The 16109-nt window shown below is 41.0% G+C and overlaps 1 long non-coding RNA gene across 2 annotated transcripts in view; it reads left to right on the top strand.

The window, feature by feature from the left end:
* LOC141370839 (uncharacterized) overlaps nt 1–13743 on the top strand; it is a 40009-nt gene extending 26266 nt beyond the window's left edge. Inside the window, exons 3-4 of one of the 2 annotated variants that reach the window (XR_012375271.1) lie at nt 13364–13421; nt 13548–13743. This is a non-coding gene — a long non-coding RNA (uncharacterized lncRNA). Of the gene's footprint in view, nt 1–3097; nt 3287–6163; nt 6252–13363; nt 13422–13547 lie in introns of those variants that run through there. The other variant, XR_012375270.1, reaches the window with a different exon arrangement.
* Nucleotides 13744–16109: the final 2366 nt, after the last annotated feature.

The raw sequence follows: 16109 nt of genomic DNA, 5'->3' as shown, positions 1-16109 counted from the left end.
TACCTCATTTTTAATATTTCAAAATATCACAAAATTACATCACACCAGATTTTGTGCTATATTACAAATATACAGCATACCATGTTCCACACCGTGCATGCACGGCCACACACAAAGAGAAAAAGATTCTGTGTGTTTCAAACTCAAGTAAGATATAAGCTAGTGGAATGTTAGTGCTAACAGGGCCCCCAGAAATGATCAACAACAACCCCCTATTTTACAAATGACTTAACAGGGCTCTAGAGATCTCAGGAAGGCGGTCCAGTGGCAGCCAATTGGTTAACGGCCGAACAGGGAACAGAACAGGGTCCTCCTGGGTCCCAGCCCATCCGGCCCTCAGCTCTTGATTTTCAGCCACCGCTTTATTCTCTGCAGATTTGAGACGCTCAGGAAATGTCTTCAACACCATCGAATTGCACAAAACAAGCGTGTGCAACTGAACCACTTAGGTTCCTAATATTTGACATTTAACACCTCATACTGAGGACTATCTTTGACCCATCAGTGCTACATCTGAACCTGAAAGAAAAATGTTTATGTTTGTTATTAGACATATACATGCCTGTCTCCCTTCCCGGCTCTTGGAGACATATGTCTCTATTGTCAGCTCTGTTTCCTGTGTTTAACCCATGCTCTGTCTCCTCTGATTGCCCCTAATGGAGCTTGACAGTTGTAGAGTTAATCTAAGCCCTGGTCTCCAGGTTTTACCTCAGGAAACAATCGGTCTCCAGAGTGTTCCAGCTTCTTGCAAGCCTATATTCCCCCTGGGTCCTTTCTCAGCCCAGCTGGGGAGTCTTTCCCATTGTCTGCCAAATGGACACCAATTAAGTCAACTGTTCCCCAATTAGAATTTTGCAGAGTTCCTCTTGTTCTCTGGTACTCCGGCTCTCAAGCAAGGGTCTGTTTTTGGAATTAGTTACAGAAGGAGAAAAATAAATAAATAAATGGCAGCCCTTTCCTGTAACCCAATCCTCCTGGGCTTTTCCTGTCAGCCACTCACACAACTTGATCCTGGGATATATGGCAACTGCTTGGTAGCACGGAGGTTTATCATCTGTATAATCCTTCCACCAGGCTGTTCTCAGGACAGGGCCCAAAGCTGAGGGCTTCTGCTCACCCAGGAGGGGCACTTGAGGAGCTGGGAAGAGGCGGGAAAACTCCTCTTTGTACCAAAAAAAAAAAAAAAAAACCTCAAAACCCGTGGGTTTGCTTTGAAGAGATGAAAGCCTGGTGTTTTGCTTTCTGGAGGAAATGCCCCTCCATTTGGACAGCCGACTTTAAGGCAGATGTGTTCTTGTGATGAAGGATTTTGCAGAGCGCGGCATTTCCAGGCAACGTTTAAGATGTCAATCAGTGGTGTTTGAAATCACTCAGGCTGTCACAGCTGGGTGACACTGGGGCTGAGTCGGGGAGTCTTTAGAGAATGGGGACGTTGTTGACATCAGAATGCACTTGTTTGTGAAACACAGTCAATCACAAATAATATCTTTCTCAAAGAATCTGATTTATTGTCATATATTTTTAAGCATTTATGAGGCGTGTTCATTTGGTATGCTCACAAAGAACAAAGAAAGACATGTGGCTTAGAGCCACACTTCTCAGACTGTAACGTGTGTGCACGGCCACCTGGGATCTTATTAAAATGCAGATTCTGATTCGGGAGACCTAGAGAGTGCCGGAGACCCTGCACTTTTTGTGAGTTCCCAGGTGACACTGAGGCTTCCTATCCCTCACCACGGTCTGAGTAACAAGAGTTTAGATCGATAAGTGAACTGATAGGTAATAAATTGATAGGTAATTAAGTTAATAGGTAAAAGATACATCATTCTTATTGGATTGGGTCCACGACGGCAAAATAAAAGTAAAACTTGAATGATGGGTTCAGATATGTCAGCTAAAACATCTTGTCAATCCGTGCTTAATTTTTCTTTCAGCAATATCAAATCATCTATGCTCTCGTTCATTCGTTCATTTGTTCGTTCATTTGACATTGTGTGTGTGGCATTCAGTTATGTGCTCAGATACCAAAGAAACAGACTCTATAGGTCCCTGACCTCCAGATAAAACATAAAGAAAAGGAAGTTCAGGATCTAGAGATGTATCAGTTGCCACATAAACAACAATTCCTAAACGGTAGGGGTTTAAAACATCCACAGGTTAGTGGGAATAGCTACACAGTGGTTCCAGTTTCCCCGGGGCGCAAAGGTGACTCTGTCTGGCCTTGTCCACTTCAGAGTCAGAGTGGGCAATGCTGCGGTCTGCTGGCTGACACCAGGGACAGCCCAGCAGCGATCTGGGGAGGGAAGAGACTGCACAAGGCCACGAATAATGGAAAGCAGGGCCATTGAGGGGATCAGTGGAGATGCGTGGCCACCATGTAAAATGGCCCAAAGAAAACACAATTAAAGCCGGCAGAGGATCAGAGAAGAACAGAATCCATGTGAGCCACGTTTTCAGGAGAAGGCTTCCGCTGTAAATGGTAAATGAGTCATTTACGATGATTACGTATTTATTACTTTGATTATGGAAGTTAAATAAATGTTTACTGAAATAAATTAGAAAATAATGAAAAGCCAAAAAAATCTATAATCAAATTAATAAATGGATAACTATTTCCAATGGTTCTTTATCTTGATAAAAGCAACATCACATCAAAGAGTAAGATCTGAAACAAAAAAGCTAAAGGTCATACAGGAAATTATATGTTAGGGGGAAAAGGGCCCTCTTAAAAGCATAAGATGACAATATATCAATGATCTAGGTAGGTTTTAAATAATGTGCTTTGCGCTTACTGTGGGCTGCAAAAGGAATTCCTCAGCTTGTCACAAATCACCCACAATCCCACCAGACTTCACTCAACAGTCAGATACAATAATGCGACAATTCCTACCTCCACACATTTTTCAGCTATATGCCACGGCCTAAAAGAAAGTACCAACTGTGAGCAAAACGAGGCTGTCTCAATTTTCACTGAATTATATTTGTTTGGAAAGTGATCAATAAACCTCCTATAGAAGGAAAATTGACATCTACATTTGAAAGGGAGAATGACTTGCCTGAGAAGCCATTTCTCTCTCTCTGCGCTTTCTTGTTGCAGAAAAAGAAGTGAAGTATCTCGAGTTTGTGAGAGTCAAACACCAGTCATTTCATCGAGCTTTGAACATTAAGAAATGATGATGTCACAGTGTGACCTACACATAGTTGTTCATGTTCTCCTTCCTTTTCGGTCGACGAATTTCTCAGCTTTTGCCTTGCTTCTTTGGCTCCTGCTGTCACCTGTCATCAGGTATATGATATATATATCTATAGATATATCTCTATATATCTTATAAGATATATAAGGCTATATCCTGGGCAGTTTTCCAGGCTTGATGTCCCTCGCTATTCTCTCTGGTTGTTGTCCTAAAAAAGTGATGGCATAGCATTATTAAAATATCATTATTTTCTATGGGGAAAAGTAAGAGAATGCTTTTATTTAATTTTCCACTAATGAGGTCACCTGGAGAGGTGCCCAGAGGACCCACAACTCCTGTTTTCAGATGATGGGAAAACATCCAGATCTTGGTGGGACCCAGCATCAAACTTTTGGGGGTGTGTTGAAACAACCTTGTCATTTTCCTCTAGGGACTTACTCCTACTGTCTTACCTGACATCATCAGCAGAGGTGTAGAAATCAAGCCAGAGGGATATAGAAAGAATATTTCTCTCCTGAACCAAAGCAGGCCAGCCTGAAGCATTTACAAGAAAGTTTGTTTTCAGGAAATTTGCAGCCCAATTACACTCTCCCCAGAGACATGAATAGTTCAGATAGCATTCAGATAAGCATCCACAATTTTGGGAACTTCATAAAAAAACAGAACCAGCAACTTTTTGAGGCTTGGCCTTCCCTGGTTAAAATAGCTCTTGGAGGGAGAGGCAGCCTCGCCTGGTGGTCTCAGGATAGAGGTTAGAATCAGGAGATTGGCAGTGTTTTGACTCCAGCTTCCTTTCTCACTTGATGGGTGGCCTGAGGAGTAAAATGGAGGCCAACCTCTGGAACTGATACAAAGGGACAAAAATGATCCATCTCACTTTCTTTTTGAAAAGATTAATTGGTCTAATGAATGGAGCTAAAGCAGTAATTACTGTCCAGCCCGAAGTGTAGAGGTGGGATTTATAGGCAAGTCATTTGAGGTGTGTCCAATCCTCTTGAGCAGAATCCTTCTTGCTTCATTTACCAGTACAGTTACCTAAGACTGTGAAAGCAGTGAGAGATCTTCATGGCCTCTGGTCATGGCATTTATACTTTGGAAGGTAATTTTAGACAGATCGACGCGGCGACCAAACATTAGTTGATGTAATTAATTAATTCTTGTGGATTTTAAAGAACAGCAGAGAGAAGGCACGGCATGTATATCAGACCAGGTTTGATGAGGTAGAGAGTCCTACTTTGGATTGGAAGAATGAGACATATCTACTTCCGGGGGGTACTATGGAGGCATAATACAATTTGAGGGCAAAACACATTTATTGAGCTCTTCTACAAAAGTTATCTACAGATAACTTTTGATGATTTAGGCTGCAAGGGATACAAGTCCAATCAACCTGCTATGAACAGTAAGTGGAATGTATTGCCTTGTGCAAATAGAAAGTCCTGGGGTATGGGGAGGGGAGGTTTGATCCCAAGCTCACCTCCATTTCTCAGAGAATCTCTATACTGTGCCTCCTCTGCCCATTGGCTTGGCCCATAGGCCCTCAGCTCCACTAATGGAGAAATGGCTGCAGAGTTTCAGAATTCACATCCAGGCATGGAACCATCCAGAAAAAGTGGAATCTTTGCCCTATTCTTATGTGATATCTTAGGCTTCCTTGTAACTGAATCAATATCTCAGCCCTGAACCCATAAGGGTGTCAAGGTAGACAAGATTAGGCTGATTGTAGTGGGCTAATTCAGACTAGAATGGGGCTGAATCCTTGAGTCAGTCCCACCAAACTGATGGCGACTACCAGTTAGGAAGAGGTACAATGGATGCAATGGGAGCCAATAGTGTCCTTTACAGTAGGAATGATCACTGCCTTCTAAAGGTAAATAAAAAGTGCTGTGGTTAAATGATTCATTCCAAATCACACAGTCTGTACTGAAGCCAATATTTTAATCCACAACAAGGGTGGAATGATACAAAGACATCTCCATGACAAAGTGACTTTTCAAAATGCAAATCTGATCATATTATTCCCATCATCAAAATCCAACAACAGATCCCATAACCTTCAGGAGAGAACCTAAATGCCTTGGCTTGACTTTCAACTAGCTTTGCCTGGTTTCTGCATTTCATCCCAAACTTACTTCATATTAAACCATTTGACATTCCCTATGTACTTTTTAAATTCTACTTCCACGCCTACTCATCTGACAAACCAGTATTACTTTAATGTGGCACTGGATCAATTTTCAAATGGTGTGGCAAGTATCCATTTGTCCATAGTATACAAACAGGATTAAATGCAAGGTCTTTAGAGTCAGCCAGGCTAGCGTGTGAACTGTTAACTCCCAAGCAACACAAAGAACTTGCCCAAACATTGTGTTTAGAAACCTGATGACACTTCAGCCTGGCTTCCACCTGCACTAGGCCATGCCCTTAAAGGTGACACTGAATCTTTGCTCATGAAAACACTATACTGCCAAACCACAGAACACACATTGTCCCTACACACTTTGCCAACCCATTTTCAGGAAGTCTCTATTTACCCCCCTTCTGTAGTTTTCCATTTCCCTATTGCCCACCACACCCCTTTTTTGTATCCCCTTTATCACCTCCCCATAATCCCTTTTAGTTCCCTGTCTGTTCTGCCTTTAAAAAATTATCTTTGTCCAACTTGAACTTGAGTTCTATTTCTACTGGAGTCTCTCTCCCTTCTTGCAGCAGTCCAAACAAAATCTGTCTTGGCACCTTTACCAGGTGTCCAGGGAACTTTCTTTTTAACAGTGGTAGATTCCCAGATCTGTTACTTAATAGTTAAGTGGTCCTTAGCAAATTCGCTTTCCTAAGCCTTCATTTTGTCCACTCATAAAATGAGAATAATGATGCTCACTTCACAAAGATATGTACCTTTAGTTCAGACACTGGCACTTAGTAAGCCCATAATAAACAGTGGTGATTAATATTCCCTTTCCATGTCCTAGGAGATCCCGAGTCTGAAGGTCAGGGCTGTGTTTTCGTTGACCTTGTCTCTCCACTGCTGTGTTCCAAGCCTGCCAAGGCATCTGGAGTGTCTTCGCTGCTCTCTGTAAGTTTTATGTGTCCAAACCATACCTCAAGTTTTCTCCCAAATGTTCTCAAGTCTTGAGTTCTTGCTTGTTCATCTGCCTTTCTCAGGCCTTCCTTTCAATTCCATGGTAGCTGGGTGGTGCCCTCGAATTTCACTGGAGAAGTTCCAGATATAATGAAGTCTTCTCCCTGGGGTACTTTGATGACCTGACAAGGTTCCACAAAGGTTTCATACCCTTTTTATTTTTAAGATTTATTTATTTATTTTAGAGAGAGTGAGTGGGGAAGAGACAGAATGAGAAGGAGAGAGAGAGACAATTTCAAGCAGACTCTGTGCCAGGCACTAAGCTTGATGCATAGCTCGATCCCATGACCCCAAAATCATGACCTGAGTTGAAAGCAAGAGTCGGTCACTTAACCAACTGAGCCACCCCCAGGCGCCTGTTATGCCTTATGTTTGACCTTTGTCTTGGAAATTTTTTAATCAACCTAACTGTATACCTGGCATTTGTCCCTCAAAGCCTTGTTAACCCTATTTCTAGAAGCCCTCTTATTGTCTAGCCTCACAATGCCTGGAATATCTGTAATCAACCTGTTTCTTTTCATCTCTGCCTGCAAACTGACAACTTTCTTCCTTGAGCTCATCTCGTTCTTTTAATATCTTACCAAACTCAATTAATGGCCACCACACATTCCGTTTTCCAGCTTTTTCTCTTCGTTCAGTAAAGGGAGTCCATCTTCCAAATGAACCCACACAGCAGTCGTCTCATGTAGTTTCTTTGCGTGGTGAGCATCTCCGTGTCGCCAGCCTACAGTACTCGTTCTCTCCCCTCTACAGCCCCGCTGCTAAGCCAAAGGCATGTATTTTGTACTTTGGTTATGATAAAGCCTCACCAATTCCTATACTGACCCAGATAAGAAAGACTACTTTGTGGTAATAAACTCCAAATTTCGGTGGCTTGTCACACAAAAGATGATTTCTTGTTTCCTCAAAATCCTCAGCTCGTGCTCTTTCCATCTGGTACGTATAATTTCTGAGATTCACCTCTTTCTTGGTCTCTGTGGTAGAAGAAAGAGCATAAAGAATTCATGTCCTCACTTAGAAACCTTGAATTAGAAGTGACACTGGTCATGTTTCCTGACAAACTATTGGCCAGAATTTAGTGGCCCTCAACACGAAGAGAGTCTGAGGAAATGTGGGGAGCAAATGGAGTATCCATAGTGAGCATTTCTGTATCGCCCCTTCTCCCTTTCTATCTTCTTCCCATTCCCCCAGATTTTGAGTTGAGAGAGCATTCTATCTCTTTATATTCCTTTGTCTTTGGACAGTCAGAAGAACAAGCAGGCATCAGAGGTAAACATCCCATGGAGGGAAAAATGGTCTTCAAGTTTCCAAGGACGGATAGCAGGAGAGCTATTATTAGAGTAGAACATCAGTACATTTAACTGAAACTCTACTCTGTAGAGTACAGAGTCTACATCCCTAAAGAGGTATTTTGGGGGAAGAGGGGAGATTGTGTGTGGTTTTGTTTATTTTGCTTTTGCTTTTGAATAGTAATACCTGCTTCAACCCAATCCTGGAAATTCCAATTTATCAGTCTGAGGTGAGGCCAGGATTCCAACAGTTCTCTGGGTAGTTTGGATGATCACTGGCCAAGGTGAGAGACCACTGGACACAAGTCAAGCAGGAAAGTGGGAAGTTCCAGTAGCGGCCCAGGATAAGGGGTGAGAGAATGGAAAGCTGGCAGGACTTAAACTGATTAAACAAATGAGAAATAAACATTTTCATTTTCTGTGTGCACTCCCTCTCATATATAAGTGCTTTACAGGCACAATCACCTACAACCTTCCTGGCCACTTATGAAGTAGGTACAACTAATCTGTTAAGATACTAAGCTGCCTTTCTGTAGAAAGTATGAAGACCACATTGGGCTAGTGGCTCACTTAGACAGTAAAATACAGGATATCCAATTAAATTTGAATTTTGGATTTAAAAAAATTACATTTTAGTATAAATATATCCCAAATATTACATGGGACATATTTACATTAAAAAAGTTTTTCATTTATTTACCTGAAATTCAAATTTAACTAGGTGTCTTGTATTTTTATTGGCTACATCTGGGACTCTAACTACAGGGAAGTATTTTTCTGGGTGCCAAGCACTGAGCTGAGCCCTATATACAGTTTCTTACATTTAGATCACACAACAAGCAGCAAGCCACAGAGAAGGACATTTATGGATCAATTTATATAGCTCTTCACCAGCTAGTTTGATCTTCCACCCAGTATGCTGACTGCCAGCATCACTTCTGGCATTGGAACATTCTATCATATTGCAGCAGATTTGCTACATAATTAGCCTTCAACTATACAGGGGAGACTCTCCAATGATGAGCTATAGGCATGACTATTAAAAAGAATCACTAAAAACAATTAGAAGCCGTTTGAAGGAAAGAAAAAGCTTTGAACTTAAACACACATAGATTCAAGTTCAGGGTCTACCACTGGCTGTCTTTAGGAGCCTCGTTTTCATCATCTGTTAATAAACATTGTCTTTGAAGGTGTTCTGAGGGATTAAATTCGGAAGTCTGTGTCAGAGCTCAGCCTAGGGCAACATGTGCTGAGTGCTCATCAAGTGTCTGCTTTCTACTCTCTCTTCCCATTATTTTTATTTATTTATTTATTTATTTTTAGAGAGGCGGGAAGGGCAGAGGGAGAGGGAGAGAGAGAATCCTAAGCCGGCTCCATGCCCAGCACGGAGCCCGAAAGGGGGGGTAGGGTTTGATCTCACGATGCTTAGATCATGACCTGAGCTGAAATCAAGAGTCAGGTGCTTAACCGACTGAACCCCTCAGGCGATTACTTTCCATTCTCTAATAAGATCTTACAAGTATAAAGATGTTAAATTCTTCACATAAGCCAACGTCTCCAGAGAAAAAAACATTTACGGTGTTCCCTATAATGAGGCACGCATCAATAACCAGAAATTGGGAGATCTGATCAGGACTAGCCCAACTGGGCAGAGATTTCAACAGTGGGAGGTTGGGGCACCTGGGTGGCTCAGTCGTTAAGCATCTGCCTTCAGCTCAGGTCATGATCCCAGGGTCCTGGGATCGAGTCCTGCATCGGGCTCCCTGCTCAGCGGAGAGCCTGCTTCTCCCTCTCCCACTCCCCCTGCTTGTGTTCCCTCTCTCACTGTGTCTCTCTCTGTCAAATAAATAAATAAAATCTTTAAAAAAAACAAAAAACAGTGGGAGGTGATGAGGCTGGTTACCAGAGCAGGCTCCCCTTTTAATTAGTATAACCTGTTGTGTCCATGGGAATTTTTCTGTGGGTGGAAAAAGCAAGAGAGCCAGAGGATAGAATTTTCATCCAGGTGTCTGAAGGAGGATAGACACACAAAAATGTAGCCTGAAGCCTTGGTTCAAAGAAATATTGAAATTCAGACTACATGCTTATGAAATCTGAAAAATGGGTGTGCCAGATTCTGGACAAACTGGCTAGTGAGTGGCTGCAGGATTTCCCCTTTGTGTGCTTTTTACAGAATCTATTGCTGTAGCAAAGGATGTCTTGGTGGTGAAATTTACATGAGAATGACAAATAGTCCTAGTGATGCCCAACCAAAACCTCCGGTGGAGCCACCCTGCTAGGACAGCTATACCCTGCAAGCAGGAAGAAAATCAGCTCTGGTTACCCTGGAGTTTGTTTATCCAGAGCCGGTCCATATGGTACACCCCCCCTTCTGTAGGGCCATTCTTTTTTTCTAAGACTAGGAGCTGTGCTGCACACATATCAGCTTATGCCCTCTTTTATCTAAGGGCTGCATGAAGGAAATGAATCTGAACTTCAGTTTACCTCTCCTCTGCAGCAGGTTCAAAGGCTAAATTCCATTTTTTTTACCTTAGGCAGGCTTTGTAGTATCCTCAGCATAATATGAAGTTTGCTTGTGAAATAAAGACAAACACGGCTTGACAGAAATGGCATAAATAATCAATCCTTCATATATTTATATAGAAGCCAGGTGCAGCTCATGGATGATTGCTGCATACTTTATTTCTTTGCTTTTCCAAGAAATTCTGATAGATGGACTGGGGCAGTCTGACATCATGGGGGAATGTCCCTCCCATATTTCTTGAAAAATAATCAAGCCTAAATCAGGTCTGGTTAATGTGGAAGGAAAACAGAATGGAAATCTAAGAAGCGTCATCTTCGGAGTAAGTACAATTGGCATTTCATAATCCTCATTCGATCAGTTTCTCAGACTTCATAACATGTGCATATTGCATTACAGTTTCATGATGAAAAATCTCTAGTACAAGGAATTGGAAACATTTTATGGGGTGAACTTATTGGTGAGGTTTCCAGCCTCAGTATGCAATCCTCAGACACCAAAATAACTTGGGACTTATTCAAATATTCTCAGCAACACATGAAAAATGCCAAGTTCCGCAGAGAACGGTGTGCGTTACATGTTTGTTGAATACACATCTTCACAGCAATATGGTATTCCACTTATTAATTCTGTTTGCCACAGATGGCTTCATTATGTGTATTTAATTTTAGTGCTTAAGTAAATATACACTAAGGGTGTGTAAGAAAAACTCAAGATCTCCTTAAACAAAAAGCAAAGACTGGGTGATGGTGAAGCTGGGAGCTTGCTGGGAGCCAATCTATTCTAACGTGGTTTTGGGGAAATCTCTTCAAAGGCTTGGAGACTGTGTGTCTCCTTATTTGTGATGAGGTGGAGAGTTGGGCGGGGGGGGGGGGGGGGAATAAGATACTAATCAATGAGGCCGTAATTTGCAACAGCAGTTACAGTGATCTTATTTTTCGCACAATAATTGCCACATGTGGACTGTGCAGATGTCCAAACACATGGGAGCACTTCTCTTTCCCTAAGACAAATGAAGATTTTCACTTTGTTTGGTAAACTTGTCAAGATTTATCACTTAGTCATGTGCCATACATTAGGGTGTTTATAAAATTTGGCTTTCTGCACTCTGGTTATGTAGTTTTATGATTTCAACAACATGGCAGTGATGAAACCAATGCTTTCTGGATTCAGATTTATCTCCAGTCTCAGAGTGGACTGTGGGCAGCACTTGAGTGGTTAAAAACAAGAGAGCAAGAAATCGCTGTCTGAGTACACAACAGCCACAAGACATTCCCCTGCTCCTGTCCCCTGCCTCCAGGAAAACAATGATGGGGTAGAATAATCTTGTGCAATCCACTTTAACTGGAAGAGGTCGTGGTGGTCAAGTCTTCCAGCCTTTCATTGCAAAATGAGCCAAAATTCGACTTCCGAGTGAGACAGAATTGAATGGAATATTGAACTTCTTCATGTGAGATGCACAGGTGAAAGTCAGAGATGTTTCTGAGGAGACAATGAAAACAGGTCAAAGACAAGCTCAGGAATAGTATACCTGTTAAATCTATGGACAAAATAAAACATTTCAGAAAGACACAAATCTCGCCTCTATTTCAAAGGCATGTCAGTACTCACCTCACAGAACGGAACCCCTACTGTTTGGGCCAGAAAACCAAGCTAATCTGAGTCTCCATGACTTCTCCAAAACATGTTCAACCCACAAAAACTGTGCTTTTTAGAAGCACATTTAAAAGGACATTAAAATGCAATCATTGGTTATGGGGATGTTGGTTTACAGTTTAGGCTTGACATTTAGGAAACTTAAACCAGCCAGAGTAAGAGCAGACTTTCTGCTTTCAGCTGCACAGGGAAGCACAACGATAATGGAAAAAAGAATATTCTGGAAAGCTCTCTGGATCTGAGAGACTTTCCCTCCCTGGATCATCCTAGAAGTGTTTAATTTCATAGACATTTGATAGATTTTTCTTTTAACTTAAGGAAAGGGAGAAAAGTTTTGCAGAATGGGGGAAAGAATACTGTACTATATTGTTATATAATAATTTTGAATATGAACATTTTTTTTTTCTCAACCAGGCTAACATCCACAAAGGCAGAGGAATTTTTTTATCTTATATCTCCTTATCGTAGTGCAAGGCATATGGTTGTTACTCTTTGATTATTTATTGGTGGAATAAATATATGGATTTTGGCTAAGCACTATAGTCCCATTATTTAACACAGTACCTGGAATAAAGTAGGAATTCAGTATGCCTGTTGGATGGATGAATGGCTGATGGTCCTCGGGCCAGGGCAGAAGTGTCATGGCGCATTGGAAACCCAGATGATGGATGCACATGAACAGTTGTGAGCATGCCTGCAGAAACATCTAGGTTCTCGCCCAAAAGGCACTCTGTTACTGAGACCAGAATTTCCTTGAGAAGACACCGTCTATATCATGTGATAACTCACTGGCTGTACTTGGTGCCAGTTAAAGGCAATGGTTCAGTCCTGGACACTTGATTTACTTTAAAGCATCAGATACAAAGTCTACAGAGGGCTCAATGTTAATGGCAAATACCAAGTATTTGTGGCAACTGAGAAGTCTTTGCACCATCCTTTGGAGGATCACTCTCAACGATCTGGTCTTACCCTGCCAGTATCTTTCCTGCCTAGGTAATAATTACCTGAGAAATGTGGCCCAAGGGAATGGGCACCTTGGTAAATTTCTCCATAACTTAAGAAAAATTCTTAGAATTCTGGGCTTATTGGAAGCTTAATAAGTGGTTCCAGCTTTGGAAAGTAGCACTTCCCACTACTTCATTAAAAAAAAAAAAAAATCAGTTTGAACAAATGGAATTGAAAAACCAAACCAAAGAAATAAGATACAAAAATATGACTCCATGCTGGAACTGTGTAGTGCAATGAGGTCAAGGATTTGGGGACAATGGATGGTAATGGATTATTCTTAAATATTTGAAAAATCTGTTTTTTCTACTAAAGAGAAATTTAATTTTCTTATGTATGCATGACTATGATGTCAAAGGAAATATCCTCAGGGTGGTGGGGGTGGAAATCATTAATTTCTGGGGACAGTTATTTTTCCACTAAAAGGCTTAAGATGATACAGTAGAAATGGATGGGGCTAAAATGAAAATGCATGTTTTTAATTTAATTTAATTTCTTATTTTTTTTTAACTTCCATCCTACATCTATTCTCTCTCTCTTTTTTTTCTTTAATTTTCAGAAGCTGAATACACAAATACTCAACAGATGGACAAAGGCTGCCTTGAGGAGAGCTTAAAGTAAACACCTGCCCTTCTTTTTTGTGGCATTTCCACAATTTATGGGTGTCTCTGATGATAATGGGACATTCTTGTTCAGGAGGTATAAATCCTCTTGTTCTAAAGTAGATGTGGGTTTATTTGTAGATTTCCACAACCACTGAAGGGATGAGAGAAGGTGATGAGAAGATGATGCTGGACAAACAACAACAACAACGATGTGTTATGTTGGATTTTCTAATCAGACGCGTGCTTTACCAAAGTTTGGGGGAAGGACGTGATAGGGAAGACAAAGAATTCAGACCTTCCTTTGAATCCTACAAGAATAATAAATATTTCTCTCTCCTTGTGAACTAAATAGGCATCATAAATAAATGTATGCTTAAACTGTTATACAACAACAAACAAACAAGCAATGAAAGCCCACTACCATCCAAGCATCATCCTTCAAGACACTGCCAGTTTTTCATTAGTGTCCATAACATCAATTCAAAAGACTTCTCTGGGTCTTATTTTTTATTTTATTTTTAAAAAATGTTTTGATATATTTTATTTCAGATTTTTTCCTCTGTACTCAACATTTGAAGCACCAAGTTAAAATTAAACTGATTCTTTTTTTAATTGAGATATAACTGACATAGATGTAGACCACAATAGTCTAGTGAACATGCATAAAGTGAATCTTATTAAAAAGTTTCATAAGTTCTTCTTTTTTGAGTTTTATCAATGCAGAGGTTCTATTTTTATCTTTCCATACACATAGTTTTCTCACATTGGGATTTTGTTGCAAGGAATCAAAATCCTCACATTATGTTTCCTGGACAATTTGCCTTTTTGTTTCTTAAATTCAAAATAGCCATATAAAATCTCCATGGAAGCCATAAAGATGTCCCTCTTTGGTTTATCCCCTTTTGGGATGGTATGCCTTTGTGCATACAGTTGGGGGTGGAGTATGGATGGTGCAAAATGCCAAAACTATCTTTTATCAGACAAAGAATGTAAAGAAGTCCAGGCAACATCCCAGGACAAAAGCCTGACCTCTCCGGCCTCTGGGGCCTGAGGCCTAGACAATCATCCAGCCTGCGATCTTTCCTGAGAACCGCTGCAGGGAAGATCTGAGAAAAGACAGATATTGCGTCTTTTAGGAGCAAAGCCTGAGGTCTGAGGATCTAACAGGGTCTAGCTGTATAAAGAACAAGGTCCAGAGCTCCTTCTCAAGGTAACTGAATAAAGGAAAAAGCTGTATAGATCTCAGTTCTTTAAAATTTAAAAGCTAATTTTGTGTCTTTTAGTCAATTTCCTGCACAGGAAGGAAGAATTTATTAACTGCCTTCTGGTATTAAATGGAGTGCTAATGGGCAAGTACAACAATTCAACAGGTGCCAAGTGGATATATAGAGGCATTATATCAATTTTAATCGCAATGTCTTGCAAATGCATTTGTAGAGTGAGAGCTTCTCCCCTCCTCCCCTCACCCTGCCCCACTGCATTGATTTTGGGAACCTCTCTCTCTCCCAAATAATGAAACGGCCGTTAGAACTTATTCCAGAAAACAGCATGCTAGATGGTTTCATTTGTGAAATCCTCCCATGGAAATGTGACTGCATAGTTCTAAGTAACAGGGAGGAGGCAAGAACAATTGTTCGGCTTTTTATTTATTTTTTATTATTTATTTATTTATTTCTAAAGATTTTATTTAGTTATGTGAGAGGGAGAGAGAATGAGAGGGGAAAGGTCAGAGGGAGAAGCAGACTCCCCACCCAGCAGGGAGCCCGATACGGGATTCGATCCCGGGACTCCAGGATCATGACCCGAGCAGAAGGCAGTTGCTTAACCAACTGAGCCACCCAGGCGCCCCTCGGCTTTTTATAAAAATTAACAATGACCAATGCAGTCGAGGGTTTGAATCAGTTGGGGAGAAAAATTCTGATTCAGAGCCCAAGATGGCAACGGAACCCGGAGTGTTTATATAAAATACACTCTCCGGCCCCTACAAGAATGTATAAGACATGGCTTCTCTACAACAGAACAATGGATGTTCACTGTCTTAAGGACTCTGTTCTATTTCGTTTTTCACCTTTTCTGCAGAAATTCCACCTGACTCAGTTGTCTATAACAACCAACCACGTAATGCTGTGAGTCTCATACATTTATGACGAAACAAAGGCCAGTAATTTGTGCCACTGCACCAAGCTTATTGAGATTAAGGTGTCCTCTTACCTGGATCAGGTGCCACTTAGAAGAATAAAAGAGAGATTTCTTCCAGAATGAATTTTGCCTAAAACCAAACAGCAAAAAACAAACAACAGCTAAAACCAAACATCATTTATTATTTCTGCAGAGGTTGTTTTTCACCAAGCCCCCCACCCCGTGCCCCGGCTCTTGGTTATTCTTCTGTATAAGCCACTCCACTTCATCTTCTCCTTCCAAATGGAAAGCAAGATGACCTCAGATGGGGATCACCACAACTTTGATTAATTCTCTTTTCTTGAAGAGTTCTGGTGGGAGAAGAGCGACAAGCCTTTTATTCTTTTTGGTTGTTGTCCCCAAATTTCTTTGAGTATTAGGATTTACCTCGACTTCCGTTTTGAACGGTTAGCCCTTTCCCCCCTCTGTTTCTTTTAAAGAACAAAAAGAAAGGTAAAGAGAGCACTTGCAAGGGAAATTTCATGATTGGGTAAAATTGGAATCTTAGTCATGATCCCGGAA

The sequence above is a fragment of the Callorhinus ursinus genome, unplaced genomic scaffold (genome assembly GCF_003265705.2).
Source record: "Callorhinus ursinus isolate GAN/ISIS: 27379988/994484 unplaced genomic scaffold, GSC_fseal_2.0 scaffold47, whole genome shotgun sequence".
Taxonomy (NCBI): Eukaryota; Metazoa; Chordata; class Mammalia; order Carnivora; family Otariidae; genus Callorhinus; species Callorhinus ursinus.
The sequence above is the reverse complement of the archived record's forward strand: the minus strand, read 5'-3'. Positions and strand labels throughout refer to the sequence as shown.